Genomic DNA, 20,287 nt, shown 5'->3' with positions numbered 1-20,287 from the left:
ATGAAAAAGAGAAAAAGAAACCAGTTATTGTATATTAAGTTAGTATCAAAGCTCATTAACATTCAATTTGGCCACCAAGATAACTGGCGAAAGCACGGAAACGTTTAATTGCTGATAAACTTCTCTATTTCCTTTGGTAGTTTGTCAAAAAACAATCTTAATGCTATTGTTGTTATTTAGGAAATGAACCATTGAGGCCATCAATAAAATCGTCTATGCTTACAAAATTTGCAACCACATTTCATCTTAACCTCCAGGCAATGCTTGGCAAAATAGCTCATTCTGCTGCCGGACTTATTCTAACGCGAGAGTATCATAAAGTTACCTCCTTACACACAGAAATATAATATTTTCATTATTTATTCAGTTTAACAAAGCGTTCATTTGATAACCATTCATCGTGTATTGTTTATTAAAACAATAAAACAAATTGGATTACATTACAACCACATTCATTATAAAGGAGAACTAATACTACTTAAATCGTGCTTATTTACCATATAAATTAAATTATTTTTCGATTAGTATATGTGTATACTGCTTCTATTTTTTGTAATCTGTGTTTTATCTTAATTGTGATAACTTTCAACAACTTATTAATGATATACAATTAATAATCAATATTTACATGTGGATGATTCGTATTTCACAATATATATATACCCCAAAATATTACACATGTTATGGAATGTATAATCTGTTTTATATCCTGAATTTTTATGTAAAGGGTATTTAATATAAAATATGTCGGTGGCGAATATGATATAGGGTGAACAGTTAATTTGAAACAGTTGTTAACTGAGCTTGGTAAAATATTATTTTCTTAGATCTTGCAATTGAAAAATACTTATTTAGTATCAATAGTAATCAGTTAAGGATATTACTTACTAGATTTAAATATTTGCATATAATCGTATTATTGAGGATGGAAACCGAAAAGATGTAATATGAAATGTTACATGTACATAATATGAATATCACTTTTTGCTAGTGTGTCCTCATTTAAGGGACGAACGCACAACAGACATACCAGGTATTATATGTACTGGTCAAATGTTATCGATTCTAACAAATTGTCTTGTGAAAATATTGAATAATACTGCTACGTGTGTATATATCATTTGCTACATAATAACATTTCCCTTACTTAAAAAACATGTTTGAATATATGCGACGTAAAGTTGTGGTTCATTGAGGCAAAATGTTTTGATATTTATTGTTCATATATATTTCACTCAGTGTATGTTGTCATTCAATGATCTTTTTTGTATCCGCCATGTTCTAATTGAATACGAGGGTTGATCCAGAATTACGTGGACTTTTTTAATAATTCAAACATCATTTCACATAGAACATAAAAACTTCACATTCAATACATATAACATATTCTACATAATTCCTGCAATTTTCAGAACAAAACATTGAATTTTCGCTGAATTGCAATCAAATTACGATACATGGTTGAACCCGACCGGCACAGTCCAATGACGTCAATGACGTTGTGCTCATAAAGCGTTATATTTTTTCGAAGTATTACCAACCAACACTGACACATGGCGCGTAATCCACTGCATATACTATAAAAAATATAATTAGATAATCGTATGCTTATAAAATTTTGGCGGCACTTGACTTGACTTGTTTTATGAAGATCGTAGGAGGGTTAAAATCCTTAAAATACCTAAATTACTCATGTTTCGGTTGGCATAAACCAATGGGCTTGAGCAGACCTCAATAAACTCAATCAACTTTATCTACGACAACAAATAAAAAAAATGTAAAAATGGTATATCTGTGAGAGTGCAGCTTTAAAAAGACTCCTCTAACAATTGAGAAAACCTACATTATGTTGTAATTTTTCATTCAAATCTTTAAAATGTGGTTTTGATGAGCAAAAAAATTAATTAACTTGTTTGTTTCATATTTTTCCAGTCAAAACTTTTGACATTACGAACATGTTTATAAAAAGAAACGCACAAATACTAAGCTCTGTTTTGTGTAATTTTAATTAAACGTTCCCGACAATACATCTGGCACCCACAAAATAAAAACAATGCGAAGTTACTGTTAACAAGGCCAATGTAACATATTTGACCTGTTCTCATATAGGGCTGATAAATGTTACTATTGCAGTTTGAGACATCTAGGCTCTGACATGTATTTACAACACTATTTGATATAAATGGTGTTTGTTTGTTTTTGTACAGTTATGTTTCCAAAAGTCTTACTCAAAAACATGTTTTGCACTGTAAACCATTTAGAAATGACATGCCTGGTCTTAAAAGATAAGGGTCTTGGATAACACATGCCATAATAATCATTTACCTTGACCAAATTGAAACTGTTTTTCAAAATCAATGATATGTTTATGTCATTCGAATGAGTGTCATAAGTGTCACATACGCAAAAATAGATACATATTGTAGATAACGTTTATTTTCTGACTGAACAATTGACCTTCAACATTGAAGGTCAATGACGATACGTTCGAGGTTTATAAATACGTCTTTCTATTATAAGCATACAATTGACATTCAAACAGAAACTGAAATTCGTCTTCTAACGCAGTACATATTATACACAGACTTTCATTCAGACATATTTTATTCCATCTACCCTCTTCTACAATTAATATAATAAAGCTTTTTCATAATTTACTGTAGGAGATTCTGTATAATGCAATTGTAGTACAATACCGGGGCAGTGATAACGAGCATTCTCAAGTCCGAGTCTAGATTAAGACTCAGAAAGAATTTTATGAAAATTCAAAGAACCATCTTTATTCTGTTCGTTTCCAAAAATAATTGTTATATTTCGAATAGTCATATAAGTCATCATCTAAACCCAACTAGATTTTTTTTTATAATGAAAGAAGATTTGCAGTTGTATCACTTGAGCCTGAACTTGGACTTGAGAAGTAATCATGGTCCAGATATGGTTGAAATTTTCTGTAAAATATTGCCCTTGATGAGTCATTTATCCTTACATCAAGGTTTTGAAAACATTATCCCTGACACGTTGTAAAAGAGCGACAATAATATAGAGATATTATTGACACCCTGGAATAGCCATACATGAAAAAAATGTAAACATATTATTTTTAACAAAACTTACCGCGCAGATGTGATATAACCCCATGCAATAATGTTCATATATAACAATTGTTATAACTATGCAAAATTAGGTAACCGCATTACAGAAAAATGCATTCATACGCGCTGTCAAAAAATGTAAATTAACATTAGAAATGATGTTTCAAACGAAATCATGTCGGTTTCAACAAACACAGCTCCACGATGAAACCAATGGTGATTAAGCCTGGGCTTAATCCAAACAAACACCTCCCTGATCACATCTCCAGATATACCTCGTCCAGAAAGTGAATGACAGCAATGTTTCCTGCGAACCAGATCATGCAAACATCGGTACACAAGAACATTGCATCTATAAACAACTATAGGTTAATAAAATCCAAATAACGCAAGGAAATGTCCAGCATCCTGTTCTCCAGGGAACATACCCTGTTTACTTCCTCGCAAACTGCAATTCGCCAGCAATGCTTAAGTTAGTTTAAACTTTATTTAATTTTACAACGATTGTGAAACAAGCTATAACAACTTATATTAATCATTCTCGTTGGCACGATGTTGCGCGAGAGTGTGGTCTTGTGTTGTGGGGGAAACCGGAGAACCCGGAGAAAACCCACTTGTCCGGCTTGGTGACCACTAACCAAACTCGTATGCGCCCAGGCCGGGAATCGAACCCGGGTCGCCTTGGCGAGAAGCGAGTGCGCTAACCACTGCGCTAACCGGACAACCAGTTCACACACTGTCACAGTGATTCCACATGAAATCCCACTTTTTCTAGATGGATTTAAGAACATGTATGTAGTTGCAATTTACGGAGATAATTTCTTTGTGCGCATCCATTAAATTGACAAAACTCCATGCTGTGATCGACCAGCTACAAAGCAAATTCGCACTATTAAAAGCGACTGTGACGCTGATTGATGCTCTTTTAAAACTTCAATCGCCAAATGACATGTAACCACTCACGTGACTACTTTTGACGTCAAGCAGTTATGACATTTCTCTTATTATTGATTTGCTTACTTTAAATGGATTGAATTATATTTTTGTTGTTTTAATATAAACCTTTAAAAAATCGGTTGATAACTGAGACATGAGTTCTGTTATTTATTGTTGATAAAATGATTTTATGTCGGGCTATTTTCTTTCCTGCGGATGCATCATTCTAATAACGCACAATGTAAATCCTTCGCAAAGCCTCGTTTTTATCGTTTTGAAATGAACTCGTTCAATAAATTCGATACAAAATAAATACTCATTTCAGATCCTCTATTTACACAAGGTGCCTAATTTAAACATGGAGGACGTTTCTCAATATCTTAACATTAGTTTAAAATTTGCATTTATATATATATATATGATGTTGTGTATTGATTGCCTTAAACCAATACCATCCAATGTTAAGTATACTATAATAACAACAATCAAACATTCCAGTATCCGCATAGAAAACGTTAGTTTGTGTTGTTGTTTTGATAACTCGCACTAATTTAATGAAAAGTGTATGCGTCCGCTAAAAAGCGATCCTTTTGACGGCATCCCGAATTTCATACCCCCATACTTATATTCGCTAAATAAGTTTATCGAATAATTAAAATTTATGGCATCGTGCAATATTAATGAATTTATTAAGATATTTTTTTTTAATTTAGATATTGTCATCTCTGCTTGTTCAGATTGTGTGGTTGTTGTTTGCATAAATAAGCCGCCGGTAGTAATAAAACATGTTTTGATAGATAAAAGTATTTACGATAATATCATTTTCATGGTAAAATCTTACACTGTGTAAAATTCTACCACGTTTTTGAAATATCAATACCAAAGTGTTAACTTAAGACTCGTACGTTCCATCTATTACAGTATTCGCTTTTAATATTTCAATTAAATTGTAATTCTTCGGCAGATTCAGAAAACTAATTACTTTAACTTTAACTACTTTCGCATACATCAGTCAGAATAACTTTTACAATTCTGTATCAATCCCTTTTGCAACTTTTAATTGTAAAACGTCAATGATATACATTGAAAATAGATAAGGTGATAGACATTCACATTGCCCTACGTCTAAACCGCTTTTAAATATGTCTCCAAGTTTACATTTGATTTTTGTCTTGTTTTCATATGATCATACAAACATTAATTAACATTTAGTTTTCTTCAGATTCAGAGGTAAATATCTTATAAATGGTTCTCATTTCCCCCTAAATCTTGATTAAGATTCTATATTTATTATTGGCTAAAGACAGTCGGCACGGTTTGCAAACTCCAAGCGAAATTATTAATAGAAAACGGCTAAACTGAACTATTCTATGTTGGAACTCAGAATCTGGGCTATTAAACAGAAGTTTTGAACACATAGCATCATCGCTCTGGTATATGAAGAATGGTGGCAAACTATTTGCTTATAATAGCACACACTCACGGCAATCAGCCTGGATTTAGTCTAAATTTACATTGTGCTGACAGTTCTAAGGCGCTACCTAATAATCCTTGATAAACACACCTAGTGTTTAAATATATGAAATATATGTTAACTGTGTTGTATGTGGAGTTTTGTGCTGTTGTTCCGTTTTCTGGTAAGCATTTGTTTGTTTTTGTGTTTCAAGTCTTGTTATTTTTTTCAATTTAATCACTAGAAAATAAATAATATGTAAACAGGTACTAGTTTTGCAAGGTAATGGACAAAACACATTCATTTGTACCAAGAAAATGGGCACAATCACTGATTTTTACAAACAGAAATGATAATATGCACTGGTTTGTACACATGAAAGGCACACGAGCACTGTTTTGTACACATGTAATTGAGACGAGACACGCACTGTTTTGTACATATGTTATTTATACGAGCACTGTTTTGAACACATTAAATCGAAACGAGCACTGTTTAGTACAAATGAATTCAAGACGAGCACTGTTTTGTACAGTAAAATTTGAAACGAGCACTGTTATGCACACATGTAATTTAGACAAGCACTGTTTTGTACGCATCAAATCGATACGAGCATTGTTTTGTAAACAACAAATCAATACGAACACTGTTCTGTAAACATGAAATCGAGACGAGCACTGTTTTGTACAAATTATTTCGAGACGAGCACTTTTTTAAAAAACATCAAATCAAGACGAGCAGTGTTTTGTACAAATAAAATCGAGACGAGCAATGTTTTGTAAACATCAAATCGAGACGAGCACTGTTTTGTAAACATCAAATCAAGTCCAGCACTGTTTTGTAAGCATGAAATCGAGACGAGCACTGTTTTGTTAATATGTAATCGATACGAGCACTGTTTTGTTCAAATGAAGTCGAGACGAGTACTGTTTTGTTAACATCAAATAGAGACGAGCACTGTTTTGTACAAATGACATCGAGACGAGCAAAAGTTTGAAACATCAAATCGAGAAGAGCACTGGTTAGTACAAATAAGTTTGAGACGAGCACCAAATCGGGACGAGCACTGTTTTGTAAACATCAAATCGAGACGAGCTCTGTTATGTACATATCAAGTCGAGACGAGTACTGTTTTGTAAACATCAAATCCGGCCGAGCACTGTTAAGTCAAGATCAAATCGAGACGAGCACTGTTTTGTACACATCAATTCGAGACGAGCACTGTTTTGTAAACATCAAATCGAGACGAGCACTGTTTAGTACACATGTACTCGACACGAGCACTGTTTAGTATACATGTACTCGACACGAGCACTGTTTTGTACACATCAAATTGAGACAAGCACTGTACTGTATACAACAAATGGAGACGATCACTGTTTTTGTACACATCAAATGGAGACGAGCACTGTTTTTGTACACATCAAATGGGAACGATCACTGTTTTTGTACACATCAAGTCGAGACGAGCACTGTTTTGTACACATCAAATCGAGACGAGCACTGTTTTGTAAACATCAAGTCGAGACGAGCACTGTATTGTACACATCAAGTCGAGACGAGCACTGTATTGTACACATAAAATCGAGTAGCGCGCTGTTTTGTACACATCAAATCGGGACAAGTACTGTTTTGTACACATCAAATCATGACGAGAGGAGCAATGTACTGTATTCATCAAATCGGGACGAGTTCTGTTTAGTACACATGCACTCGCGACGAGCACTGTTTTGTACACATCAAATCGAGAGGAGCAATGTATTGTACACATCAAATAAAGACGAGCACTGTTTGTAAAATTAAAAGCGATACGAGCACTGTTTTGTGCACAGGAGACGGAAACAAGCACTTTTCTTTACACATGAAACAGACACAGGCATTGATTTGTACCAAATAAACGGTACGAGATATGGTTTGTACCTAGGAAATAAATACAAGCACTGATTGTCACCAAGGGAAGCGGACACATGCACTCGTTTGCACCCCCAAAAGGGGCACAAGTACTGGATGATACCCAAGACATAGATCCATGTATTGGTACTCAAGACACGGGCACAGGCACTGTTTTTTTACTCAGATAATAGAAGCGAGGACTGGTTTAAACACAGAAAAGAACTGCTTCACTCGGGCGATATTCAGATCAGGTCATTGCTGCCCTCATAATCGAGCTTAATAGTGTTAATATAAAAAAAAAAACATTCAATCATTTCTGCACAAAGGCACTCATTATAAAGCAATAATGAAATATAGTTCTAATAAAGAGTAGTTTATGTGAAATACAGAAACATAAAATTTCGACCAACTCAACTGCTTATATCCGAAACACAGAGTATATAAAAATGAAAGTTTATCTAAATATTGCGTTAATAATAGCTATCTGTCTTTTATGGTTTAAGTACATTGTGATGTTTATAATTATGATTCGCATTTCACTCCAAATTACGTTTATCCATGCATCTTTACAAAGCTGACTCACTTATTTGCTTGAAAATTAATGCATATGAAAAGCTAAAGCACAGTTAAATTTTCTTTCCTTATTTTTCTTTACAATTCTTATTAAGTTGACACTCGGGCGTTTTGCTCTTAAAACCAGTTATCATTAGATCATAGAGTCCATACAACAGTGCATTTGTAATGCACTCGAAATACTTTTAATAGCGTGCGTTATTCAATTGTTTCAAAGTATTGATAATTATTCTTCCTAGTTATATTTCAAGTGATCGGATGTTTTCAATGTCTAGTAATGATTCCAATTCGCCCGGCAATTAATTATATATAAACATCTTTCACTTCGTTTCATCGCGCACGGCATAATGGACGTAACAGTATGGCTTTTAAGTAGTGTTGTTCTTTTATATTTCTGGTAAGTAATTTAACTAATCCGTAGGTACTAATTTTCGTGGGGTTAACAGCCGTGTAAATAGTTACACGGCTTGCTTATGCCGTATACATCTGAAGTATTTACAACTAAGGCATCACCATGTTAAGCTTGAATATGAATTGCGTATTTAAGAAAACTGAATGTGTCTCATTGTATGTAATTGTGTCATCAACCAAGATCATCGTTACGATTTTCTCTGTGTTGTATTGCTGGCGATTGCCGAGTGATTAACATATTGGACTTTCCGGCAGAAAGTTCCCAGTTTGCTGATGCTGATTAGTACTGGACTACTTGTTAGTGCCTAATAATTAAGAATATTTTCTAAATCAGGAATGTAAAGTGTACTTTGAATATGGTTTAAAAGGAATGGTTATATAAACATACCTTTTACTGTTTTACCTTTAAGATTCCAACGGCATGCCATATTCGTTTACATGACAACACTCTACCCATTTAACATTGACATAAAGATGGATTGGTCTGCGTCAATGTCTACAAATCAGATGCCCATTGGCATAGTTAGACATTCACAATTCAAGTGCACGATCTGAAATGAATTCAATTTTCAAAGCAAGCGCAGAAATAGACCGAATGAAATTTAAAAAAAATCGGTTACATTTAATATATTAAATGTGCAATCAAATATCGGCTATAACCTATATAAAAATTGCAATGATGCATTTTTGATTTATGTTCTTTCATTCCCGTCCCCCCTCCATCAACCAGATAAACATATCCAATGTATGTGCTTTATTTTTATAGTGGACTTTATCAAAACTAGTCAACACAATTCGCTTATATATTACAACGAAGAGACTGATACCAAACGCATATTTTGCATTCTTGTCTTTCAGTGGATGTGAAGGCGGAAAATGCACTCAGTATGATTCATGTAAATACGCTTGTAGAAGTACATACTACACAAGTTGTGGATTCTGGTCGCTCGCAAGATGTACATATTACAGGTATATAGTTTTGAGTTTATTAAAGGAGGATTTGCGGTGAGGAATAAGTTTGTTTTTTAATGTTTAATGTTCCTCTTTCAAAGTTAACATGCCTCGTGCAGTCACAATAGTTGAATAAACAATCTTAAGAACAATACATTATAAACACAATATGTTTTTATATGTATGTTAAATGACACAACTCAGTTCCAAATAGTTAATATATATATATATATATATATATATATATATATATATATATATATATATATATATATATATATATATATATATATATATATATATATATATATATATATATATATCGTATTAATTCATTAGTTTGAATTTCTTCAATAAGAAAAGCTTACCTGTGGCAAAACATCTTTAAACTGTTGAGTAACCGTATCCGACATAATTTCTGTTTATTTCTCTAAACGACTATGTTTGGTGTCAATGCTTTAATAGGAACCCAAAAGCTTAAAAGGTAATTAAAGTTGAAATGACCTTTTAATGGTGCGAAACAATATATTTCTTTGTAACGATATTTTTGTAGTCTGCTTTATTATATGACCTTTAAACAGACAGACTCTCATAGATTCAGACGATCATAGACATATAAAAGCATGTACATGTATCATATTGACTGGGTTTTTTTAACAATCCTTATCTAAATTTAGAACGACATTCTATCAATAAATTTAATGTGTTTTCTGTTTGATTCCTAATGTTTCTCTTCATATTATTATTTTTGCGAGTAAAACAGAGACCAATCAATTTAAAGTTTTAGCTGATTGGTTCCTCGATTTTGTCACCACTTTGATTGTAACAACATATTTTAGGCAAAAGAGGTAAGATACCAGGATTTAAGAATTGGCATCTTAAAAATAATTTTCATATAATAAAACAGTTGTACACTAGTGAGCCATTGATTATCATACAAGATCATATTCATTGACGCATTAGTCAATAATATAGGTCAAACTTAACACATGATATTACATGTAATGGTACCACTATTAAAACAATTTCTGCTGTTAAATATCTTGGCGAAACTATTGATCGGACCCTATCTATTGATTCTAAGGCTCGTTCCATATTAAAAAAGGCTAATACAAGGTTAAAATATCTATATCGAAAGAAAGGTTACCTTACAAAACACACCAAGAAACTCCTTGGCATGGCCTTAATTAAATGCCATTTTGATCATGCCTGTTCTATGTGGTATCATGGTCTAACCAAATTACTTAAAACCAAGCTCCAAACCACATGAAATAAACTTATGAGGTTTGTTTTGGATCTTGTTGCAAGGTCTCACATTGGCCCAGAACACTTAAAATTACTCAACTGGTTACCTGTCAACAAACGTGTAGACCAGATTAGTTTGGGTTATGTCTTTAGAATAAAAAATAGCATAGCCCCGGACTACATGGGCGACAATTTTATCTCCCAAGATACTGTTTACACACAAAGGACAAGGTTATGACAGAAAGGGGCTTATGCTTAAAGGCTTTAGGTTAAAGTCCTTCTTCTTTTCTGGTATTTCCTTAATGGGTCATCTTGTATCGCATAGACTAAGAAATAACCTGTTTTTAAATTGCTAGTAAAGAATCGTTTTTTTTTAAGATAAATTGGCATAATTAGTTATGCTATTAAAAGGCTTTTTTCACTTATTTATTTAAAGATTTTCAGTAAAGGAACTATTTTAACTTAACCTCGCATTTTATAAGTTCTACATACTGTCACATTCATACTATAGTGTGATAATTATATTAAAATTACTCAACTTATAATTTTATGTTACTTAATTATGTAAAGTGTCTGTGATACAACTACGGCAATATTTATTTTAATGCATGAAGACTTACTTAATATATTTGTACAACGTCGATTACAGCTATATTATTACTTAAATATGCCATGCCTCCCTATGCCATGCCACCCAAACAAAGAACCACAATGGAAATAAGAGTTTCCTCTTTTTTGTGTCATCCTTGGTTCTGTGTGCCTGTCATGGCTATTGATAATATCATGTATGTATAATGTGACTTACTATACATGTTTTTTTAGATGCCTTGTATGTGCATTCTATTTGAAATAAATATATATATCTGTAAGTGTACCATTGGTGCGTTAAAAGTATGCCGTTGGGACTTTGTAAAACCTTTATCATTTTGTCTTTAAAAAAGATTATGGTTTAGGGAAACGACTCGTTTTTGCATTACTTTTGTTTAAGTTGAATATCATGGTTCTTAACTTGAAATAAAACAATGGAAACTAACGGGAACAACCAAGTAATCTTTGACTTTACCAACATCCTGTTTAATTGCACAATAACATACAAAATGGAAACGTAAGCCACAAGCAAGACACAAAGTGTAGTGCTGAGTAATGGCAAACTGATCAGAGTCACAACAAAAGCCACAGTTGTAAACACTAACACTAACTGTATAATTATAATATCAAAACGCCCCTTAGTTGACAAACCTAAGCGTTACCTCGGCGTTGTTTGACTGTTATGTACAGGTACATTGTACTTTATAAATATGTTTATGATATATCTAGATCTACCTTCTGCTACAAGACGTGCAGTCGAAGCGTGTGCTGTGACGGATATCAGGGGTCGGGTTGCATTCAACGTATGTACTTTTGCAACAATCTGACATTTTAACAGGTATAGGAAGGAACTCAGTCTTCAAAATAAAACACCGAATACAGTCGTTTTAAAATTGCATAAAGACCACACCATACCATATTGTTAGAATTTATGTTTGCGAAATGCCCTACTTAACGTTAAACATCAGTTTATGACATTAACTAGATTGGCTATCAAAAGACCCAAAAATGTTTATATCTCAAGTCGTTGAGCAGGGTTATATCAGAAGTATTTATTGTCATCATATAGTGAAATAGGCCAAAACAATATTAATCATTAAGGTCATAGCTTTATTGTATTGCTCAAAGTATTTCTAATGTTTTTAACAAATCACTCAAAATGTAAACGCTTTTTAAGTGCATTGAGCGTACGTGACTTTATTGCAGCAATTTGTTTCGGATCGACCAATTGCCCAAACGGCGGAACATGTAGAGCACCAAACTTGTGCAGTTGTCGAACAGGCTATTCCGGATTAAAATGTTCTGGTACTAATTTTCTTACTTAAATCAGCTCAAGGGGGAAGTTATGTAGAATACTGTAACCGATCAATCTTCACCGGAATTGTATTTCCTTTTTATTTACAATTCTACTAATGGCTATATGTTACCAGTTGAATAACATACCTTAAATGTATTGGTATTATATCAAAGACAGATGATGAAAAATATTTCGTCTCTCAGGTGTTTTTAAGGATTAAACTATAATAGTTTGAGTCACTAAATGTTAACGTGTTTAATAGTCTGGGACGTACAAAATAATGTTAAGCCTCTTATGTGTAAGGGTTTAAAATTGATTTGGTCTCTCAAGTTTTAACGCATAACACAGTTTAAGTATTTTAAGTGTTAAGGTAAAAATAATTAAAGTATCTTAGTTGTTAACGTATAAAATAATTTAAGTCTCTCATGTGTTAACGTATAACATAGTTTAAGTCTCTCAAGTGCTAACGTATAAAATGGTTTTGGTCTCTTAAGTGTTAACGTATCAAAAAGTTTTAGTCTCTTAGTTGTTAACTTATAAAATAGTTTCAGTCTTTCAAGTGCTATGATCACACAGTTTTAAACCTTTTATTTTATAAGGCAGACTGTGTGTAATGCTCATAGTTTTAAACAATGACTGCATCGTATATTTGAAAAGTGTTTGTATTGTATTCCTCCGTCTGCAGATTGTCACGTAACCGTCGTTACGTATCAACTTTAAAGTGTTACGTAACATAAAAGTTACGTATGAAACACTTTAAAGTAATTACCAAAAATCAATAATAGAATTCAAAATTTATTTGTATCAAAAAGTAAATACTCCATATTTGTATCAAAAAGCAAATACTCCATCATGGGATCAAATGTAGATACACTTAGATGCTGACAGTTCGTGATAGCCGCTGGCTATTAGACCAATTAGCGTGACAGTTCATGACTATAGAATACATCCCTTCGTCTGTAATAAGATATTAGATATGCATACCTGTCACAAACTGGACGAGATCAGCAGTATATATGAACGCATGTTACTCATGTTAGAGGTTAGATTTTGGGCGTGGACTAGACATATGGCCCGTATGATACTTTATTATATACTGATTATTATACTTAGAAAGAACGGTGAACAATAAAGACTTAGAACACTTGAACAGTTGTTGGTTGGTTACTGAACGAACTATCACGAAAGTTAAGTGAGCGTTGGCGTTACGTGACATGTAAAAGTTTGGCGCCTGCTGACCAAGGATAAGAGCAAGGTTGACGTGGAACACAACGGCGAAGTACTAAACCACCTGAAACGAAAAAGGGGTGAGTGACAATTTCGGTTTTATTGGATAACATAGAGAAATGGCAGAACCAGATATTAGTAGAATTTTTCAAAATTTAGGGGAACAATTACAAAATGTTTCGGCTGTAGTAGGCACTCAGAGTATAGCACAAGTAGTACCATATTTTGACGGGGATACGAAACAATTCAAATATTGGATAAAAAATATTGAAAAATACGGCGTTCTTACGGGTCTAGATAGCGAAAGATTAAAAATGGTAGCTTATCAGTCTAGCAAAAATGCAGTTAGTGATTTTATACAAAGATATCTAAAAAGTAACCCTGATGATAACTGGGATACACTAAAAGGGGAATTAAAATCAAGATTTTCGGAAGTACAAGATCCACAACATGCTTTCTGTCTATTAAGGGCAATAAAACAGACACCAGGGGAAAATGTTCAAATATATGCAGAACGACTTTTAACGATGGCGGAAGAAGCTTTCGTAGGTCATAACGGCGACCTAATAGTTATTGAAAGGCAACTAATAGGGTTCTTTATTGATGGTTTGGCACATGATTTCCTAAAAATGAAAGTAATGCGAGAAAATCCAGATACTCTTCAAGCCGCGGTGCGTAGTGCAACAAATGAACAAAATCTTAGAACTAGATTTAATCTTCGAATAGGTAATGCGCCGAGTCAAAATAGCAGGCATGATATTAGCATCAATGATAGGCATGAACCTATGGAAATTGATCATTTAAGACCAAATAAATACTGCATATACTGTAGACGGCCCGGTCATAACATAAAAGATTGTAAATCAAGAAAACGCGAAATAAATGCCATAGGTAAAGAATTTCAAGTTCAAAATAACCAAATTAGTGATAGGCCAAATAACGATTGGAAATCAAAGATTGAATGTTGGAATTGTGGGAAAATGGGTCATTTTCAAAGGGAATGTCGAAATGGCAGGAGACCATATTACGCCTCACGTAATCAAAAAAACTAGGAGTCTCTTATCATAAAGAAGTCGGTGATATGAGAAAACATATGTCAACATTCACTATAGCAATTTGTGGGAATCCAAATTCATGTCTGATAAAAATAGGAAACATTTCTTTTAGAAGTTTAGTAGACACAGGTGCTGAAGTTAGTTTAATTAGTCGAAAGGCTCTTAGGTTATTGCAAAACAAACCAAAACTCTTAAATAAACGCGCTCATTTACAATCAGTTAACGGCAATTCGCTACAAGTTGATGGCTCAGTACAATTAAAATTTAAAATCGGCCGAGTTCACAAAGTGCACGAATTTTATGTTGTCCCAAACATAAATAGAAATATCATTTTAGGCAGGGATTTTTTATCAAGAAATGGGGTAAGACTCTATTTTGATTTAGAATGTATGCGCATAGATGACAGTTATGTACCTTTGGAAGAAGATTTACATATTGCATCAATTGTGAGACTTCAAAAATGTACTGTCTTGAAACCACAAACACGGTATTTATTAAATGGTAAAGTAAAATCCAATCCCAATATAGATACAAAAAAATGTTATGAGATTAAAAACATAAACAATTCATTTTTAGATTCTGAACCAGGCCTTGTAATTGTTAATTCCGTGGTTAAATTTCAAAGCAAACGTACATTTCCAATTGCAATTATAAATAACACTCATAAAACAATTAAGTTAAGGAAAGGCAGTGCTATAGGCAAAATTGAAAAATTAGAGGCTCAAGAGATTGCTTCTGTTCAAAATACTTCGGTTAAAGGTAATCCAATGACTGATGATGAAATTTTGACAGACTTACGAGTACCCAAAGATCATGCTGAAACGATCTTACCAATTATAATGCAAAATCGAAAACTTTTCGCTAAAAACGACTCCGATCTTACTCAAACTGACACCGTTACCATGACAATCGAGACAGGAGATCACCCCCCAATTAAATTACGACCATACCGCACACCTTTGAATAATAGGAAAATTATTGACAATGCAATTGACGAAATGCTTGAGGCAAATGTAATTAGGAAGTCACATAGTCCTTGGAGTTTTCCCATTGTAATAGTAGATAAAAAAGATGGCACTAAACGATTTTGCGTAGATTTCAGACAATTAAACAAAATTACAAAACCCACATCTTATCCTTTACCTCTCATAGATGACATATTGGCTATTTTAGGTAAAAGTTCATGGTTTAGTTCGCTTGATCTTAAATCAGGGTATTTCCAAATGAAACTTGCAGAACAAGATAAAGAAAAGACTGCTTTTACGACCGGATTCCGAGGTCTTTATGAGTTTAATACTTGTCCTTTCGGACTCTGTGGAACTCCTGGACGATTCCAAGAATTACTTAACCAAGTATTAGAAGGCTGTGAAAGTTTTGCCATTGCGTATTTAGACGATATCTTAATATTTTCAAAAACAAAGGAAGAACATTTGGTACATCTCCAAAAAGTATTCCAACAACTTGAAAAACATAAACTCAAATTAAAACTAAAAAAATGTCAATTCATGCAAGAAGAAACGCAGTACTTAGGTTTTGTTATTGATAAATTAGGAATCAGACCAGACCCTAAGAAAGTAGAAGCAATTAGACAAATTCCAACTCCTAAATGTGTAAGAGATGTTAGGTCAGTCTTGGGAGCTGCCGGCTTTTACCGCCGATTTTGTCCAAAGTATTCTGAAATGGTTGAGCCATTGATTAACTTAACTAGAAAAACAGTCAAATTCTTTTGGTCACCAGACTGTGAACGAAGTTTTCAACTACTTAAAGACAATCTGACGAAAATTCCCTATTTATCTTATCCTGACATAAACAAGCCTTACATTTTATATACAGACGCTTCAGATAAGAATATCGGAGCATGCCTCACACAAAAATGTGAAGAAAATGAGATTGGGGATTATGCTAATGAAAAACCAATTTATCTGCTTTCACATAAATTGTCCGATACACAAACTCGGTGGAGTACCGTGGAAAAGGAAGCATTTGCCATACATTACGCATTACAAAAATTAGACCATTACTTGCACAATGCTGAGTTTGTTATTAGGACCGACCATAAACCCTTAAAATATCTTTTAGAGTCTCCCATGCAAAACAAGAAAATTCAACTTTGGGCGTTAGACATAGCTGGTTATAATTGTAAAATCGAATATATACCCGGAAAAACTAATATCATAGCAGATTTCTTGAGTCGCCCCCCATCGTCCGATACTATCCAAATTGACCCACCCACGGATTACGAACCGGATATAAGTGATAACACCTTTCAAATTTCCGAAAATTATGTTCCAGAGAATATTAAGCAAGTCAACGCCATCAATTCCCATTATCTAAATAAAAAACAGGTTGTTGATAAAGAATATGAGGAACAAGATTCTTTCGTAGAACCAGTGAAACAATTTGAAAGTATGTCAATGGCTAATGAACAAGATCTTGATGCCAATATTTTACAATTAAAGATGAAACTGCGACATGGTCAGCCTAGCAAAACGGAGCAGAATAAATATATTGAAATAGACCGCATTCTGTATTACTTATCAAACGCCGATGAGGAGCCAAATTTGAGATTAGTAATTCCCAGCCATTTAACACCTTTAGTCATTACGCAATATCATGATAATAACGGGCACCCGGGTAGCCAAAGGTTATTTGCAACCATTAAACAAAAATTCTTTTGGCCTGGACTGTTTAAAGAATTACACGCATATGTTGAAAAATGCGTTACCTGTCAAAGTCGGAATTTAACCAAAATAAAAGCTCCCATGCAAGACCGTCTCAACATGGCACCATACCCATTCTCAGTAGTGTCTGTGGATGTCCAGGGGCCTCTACCCCAAACGCTAAGTCGGAATTGTTACATAATTTGCTTCTTAGATATGTATTCAGGCTTTGTAGAGGCTTTTCCAGCACCTGACAAAAGTTCAGATACCTTAATACACTTACTGGTAGAAGAAATCTGTTGTAGATACTCAACTCCCCTTCGTTTAATCTCCGACAATGGTAGCGAAGTAACTAGCGGTGCTTTCCAGGCCGTTCTGAAAGAATTAAACATAGATCATGTAAAAACTTCCACCTACCACCCTCAGGCGAACGGTCAAAATGAAAGATCTCATGCAACTATCAATAACATTTTATCAAAACTAGTAGAGGGTAATGTCCGACAATGGGATGTACATCTTAACATGACCTTGGCCGCAATGAGATTTTCAACATCAGAGAGCTCTAAACATTCACCCTATTTCCTTCTTTTTAATCGAGACCCGGTTCTTCCAATCGATAATCTACTTAAGCCCAGAATGAAATACCATGGAGAACAGTACTATCAAATTATGCTTAATGCGCAACATAAGGCATTTGTAGAAGTCCGCAGACAGCTTAAAAAATCTAAACGAAAACGAGCAGAGTATGCAAATAGGAATGCCAAAGACATACGCTTTAATTTAAATGACCCTGTCTATTATAAGAACTTTCAAAGACATAATAAATTGGATGCTAAATGGAAACCGTATTATCGGATAATCGAACAGAAATCACCACTAACCTACCTAATAAAAAGCCAACTTGATAACTCTATTGTTAAAGTGCACGCTGAACAAATACGACATGCAAAAATTGACGAATGGCCAATTCCCAAAACAACTAATAAACGACCTATACGAAGAGCAAACTATGTTGTCCCACCAAGTGATTTATCAAGTTCTGATTCAAATGATTCTGAGCCCATTGATTCAGAACCCCATCAAGTTAATTTACCTCTTATAACAAAAAGAGTTAAGCAAGAACTTGGCACCGATTCTGATAGTGAAAATGAAATACCCCTCGCAGAACTCCAAAAGATTCTACGAAATAAATCTAAAATCACAGAGATGCCAACAGAGGTGACAAATGATACTCTAAGCAGTTCTGATTCTGAATCTCTTATGAGCGGCATCAATCTAAATAACCCACCCGCAGATACAAATCATATTGATTCTGATAATTTGATAACCCCTGAGTCTAGCGACGATGAAGCAATGAATATTGAGGCTGTTTCAGCTCCCCCACTTAACGTCAAAAAACATAAGAAGGATTCGAGGCATAAAAAGAACGCGATAAAAACAATGTTAAAATGTTTGTCCGTTATGCTGTAATCACAATACCTTTCTTATGAATACGATGTGCTAAACATCAGACACCTACACCTTGCGACTACGAGTTGCTTTAAGAATGTTGACATATGTAGAAGACTTCACACTATATAAGTGCATTGTGTGAAAATACAGTAATCGTGTGAAAATACTGTAATTGTGTGAAAATACTGTCATTGTGTGAAAATACTGTAATTGTGCGAAAATACCGTAATTGTGTGAAAATACTGTAATTGTTTGTAAATACTGTAAATACCTACACAACGATTATTAATGCTTGATTGTTATCAATTATATTAATCATCTATTTTCAAAAACAAGGATGAATTACCTTAATTACCTTGTACTCTGGTACGCGATTGGCATGGGTGAACTTAAAGATATTTCGATTACTAAATCACACTGGCTATTAGCACTTGTATTTGACACTAAGGTGTTTGCAAACTTTCTTGATCAAGTTGATCAGAGATTAATAAATTGTACGCGAATGATTACTTATAAAAAAAAACTCAGTTCTCCATTCTAACTGAATTTGAATTACAATCTTGTGTACAAAGCATTAGTCCATTCTGCGAAGTTCGCTCGGCGCTTTATCAAATGAGTTTATCCCAGTTCTGTATTACAGCCTTATTTATGAAACAAGACAATAAAGTCAAAAGTCAATGCTCTACCATAACAAGACCAAATAAACGCCTACCAGCCGCGGAATATCTATATGATGGTATTTGGATGATCGCTTCCAAAACGGACTTAACATTTGTAATCATATGCCAAAACTCCATTCAAACTCATAGCAAAAAGACGGTAGAAGCTCCTTTAAGTTTGCTATCGTTGCAAATGAACTGCAAAGCGTATAATGAACATTTTACACTGGGATCATGGTTTACAAATAGTTCAAGACTACTATTAAATAATTATGAACATTATCAAGTACTTCCCAATTTCACATCACTTCAAATCTGGGAACCTCTCCATAAGATTCTTACTAACGTCTCAAAAATTGAAATGCCTGATGAATTGAAACAGATACACGAACTTCCCTTAAGAGCTTTAATGAATAAATTAATTTACTTACCCAATTCTGTCCTTGACGTATCCGCTGGGTGTCCACTATGGAAAATAATTACATTCATAGCAGCTGGTGTTCTGCTTGTCAGTGTGACCGTTCTCATTCTTTGTAAATATCCTTCTGCCTTTCTGAAATGTATTCCTGACCGATCGCGTCCCAAACCACACCCACAATACAGTCAGGTGGTATACAAGGCCAGTGAGGAATCTACTCTCGCCAAATCAGAGGCGAGGCCTGAAAAACTGGGTATCTGCAACCAATCAACGTCGGCTGCGCACCCGATGTCCGAAGCCATCCAACGACTTTATCCTTGCTTGGATCGGATGGATTTAAACCCTGAGGGCCACAATTAAAATTGTTGACAGCCGTC

The 20,287-nt window shown here is 34.0% G+C and overlaps 1 long non-coding RNA gene across 1 annotated transcript; it reads left to right on the top strand.

Moving 5' to 3' along the window:
• The first annotated feature begins 8,296 nt into the window (after positions 1–8,296).
• On the top strand, positions 8,297–12,693 carry LOC128234480 (uncharacterized). Its single transcript, XR_008260945.1, has 4 exons — positions 8,297–8,344; positions 9,217–9,327; positions 11,872–11,945; positions 12,349–12,693. It is a non-coding gene; the product is annotated as an uncharacterized LOC128234480 (long non-coding RNA).
• Positions 12,694–20,287: the final 7,594 nt, after the last annotated feature.

Source organism: Mya arenaria, chromosome 5, assembly GCF_026914265.1.
Source record: "Mya arenaria isolate MELC-2E11 chromosome 5, ASM2691426v1".
In the NCBI taxonomy this organism is placed as follows: domain Eukaryota; kingdom Metazoa; phylum Mollusca; class Bivalvia; order Myida; family Myidae; genus Mya; species Mya arenaria.
Note: the sequence above shows the minus strand (reverse complement) of the source record. Positions and strands in the feature narration are given on the sequence as shown.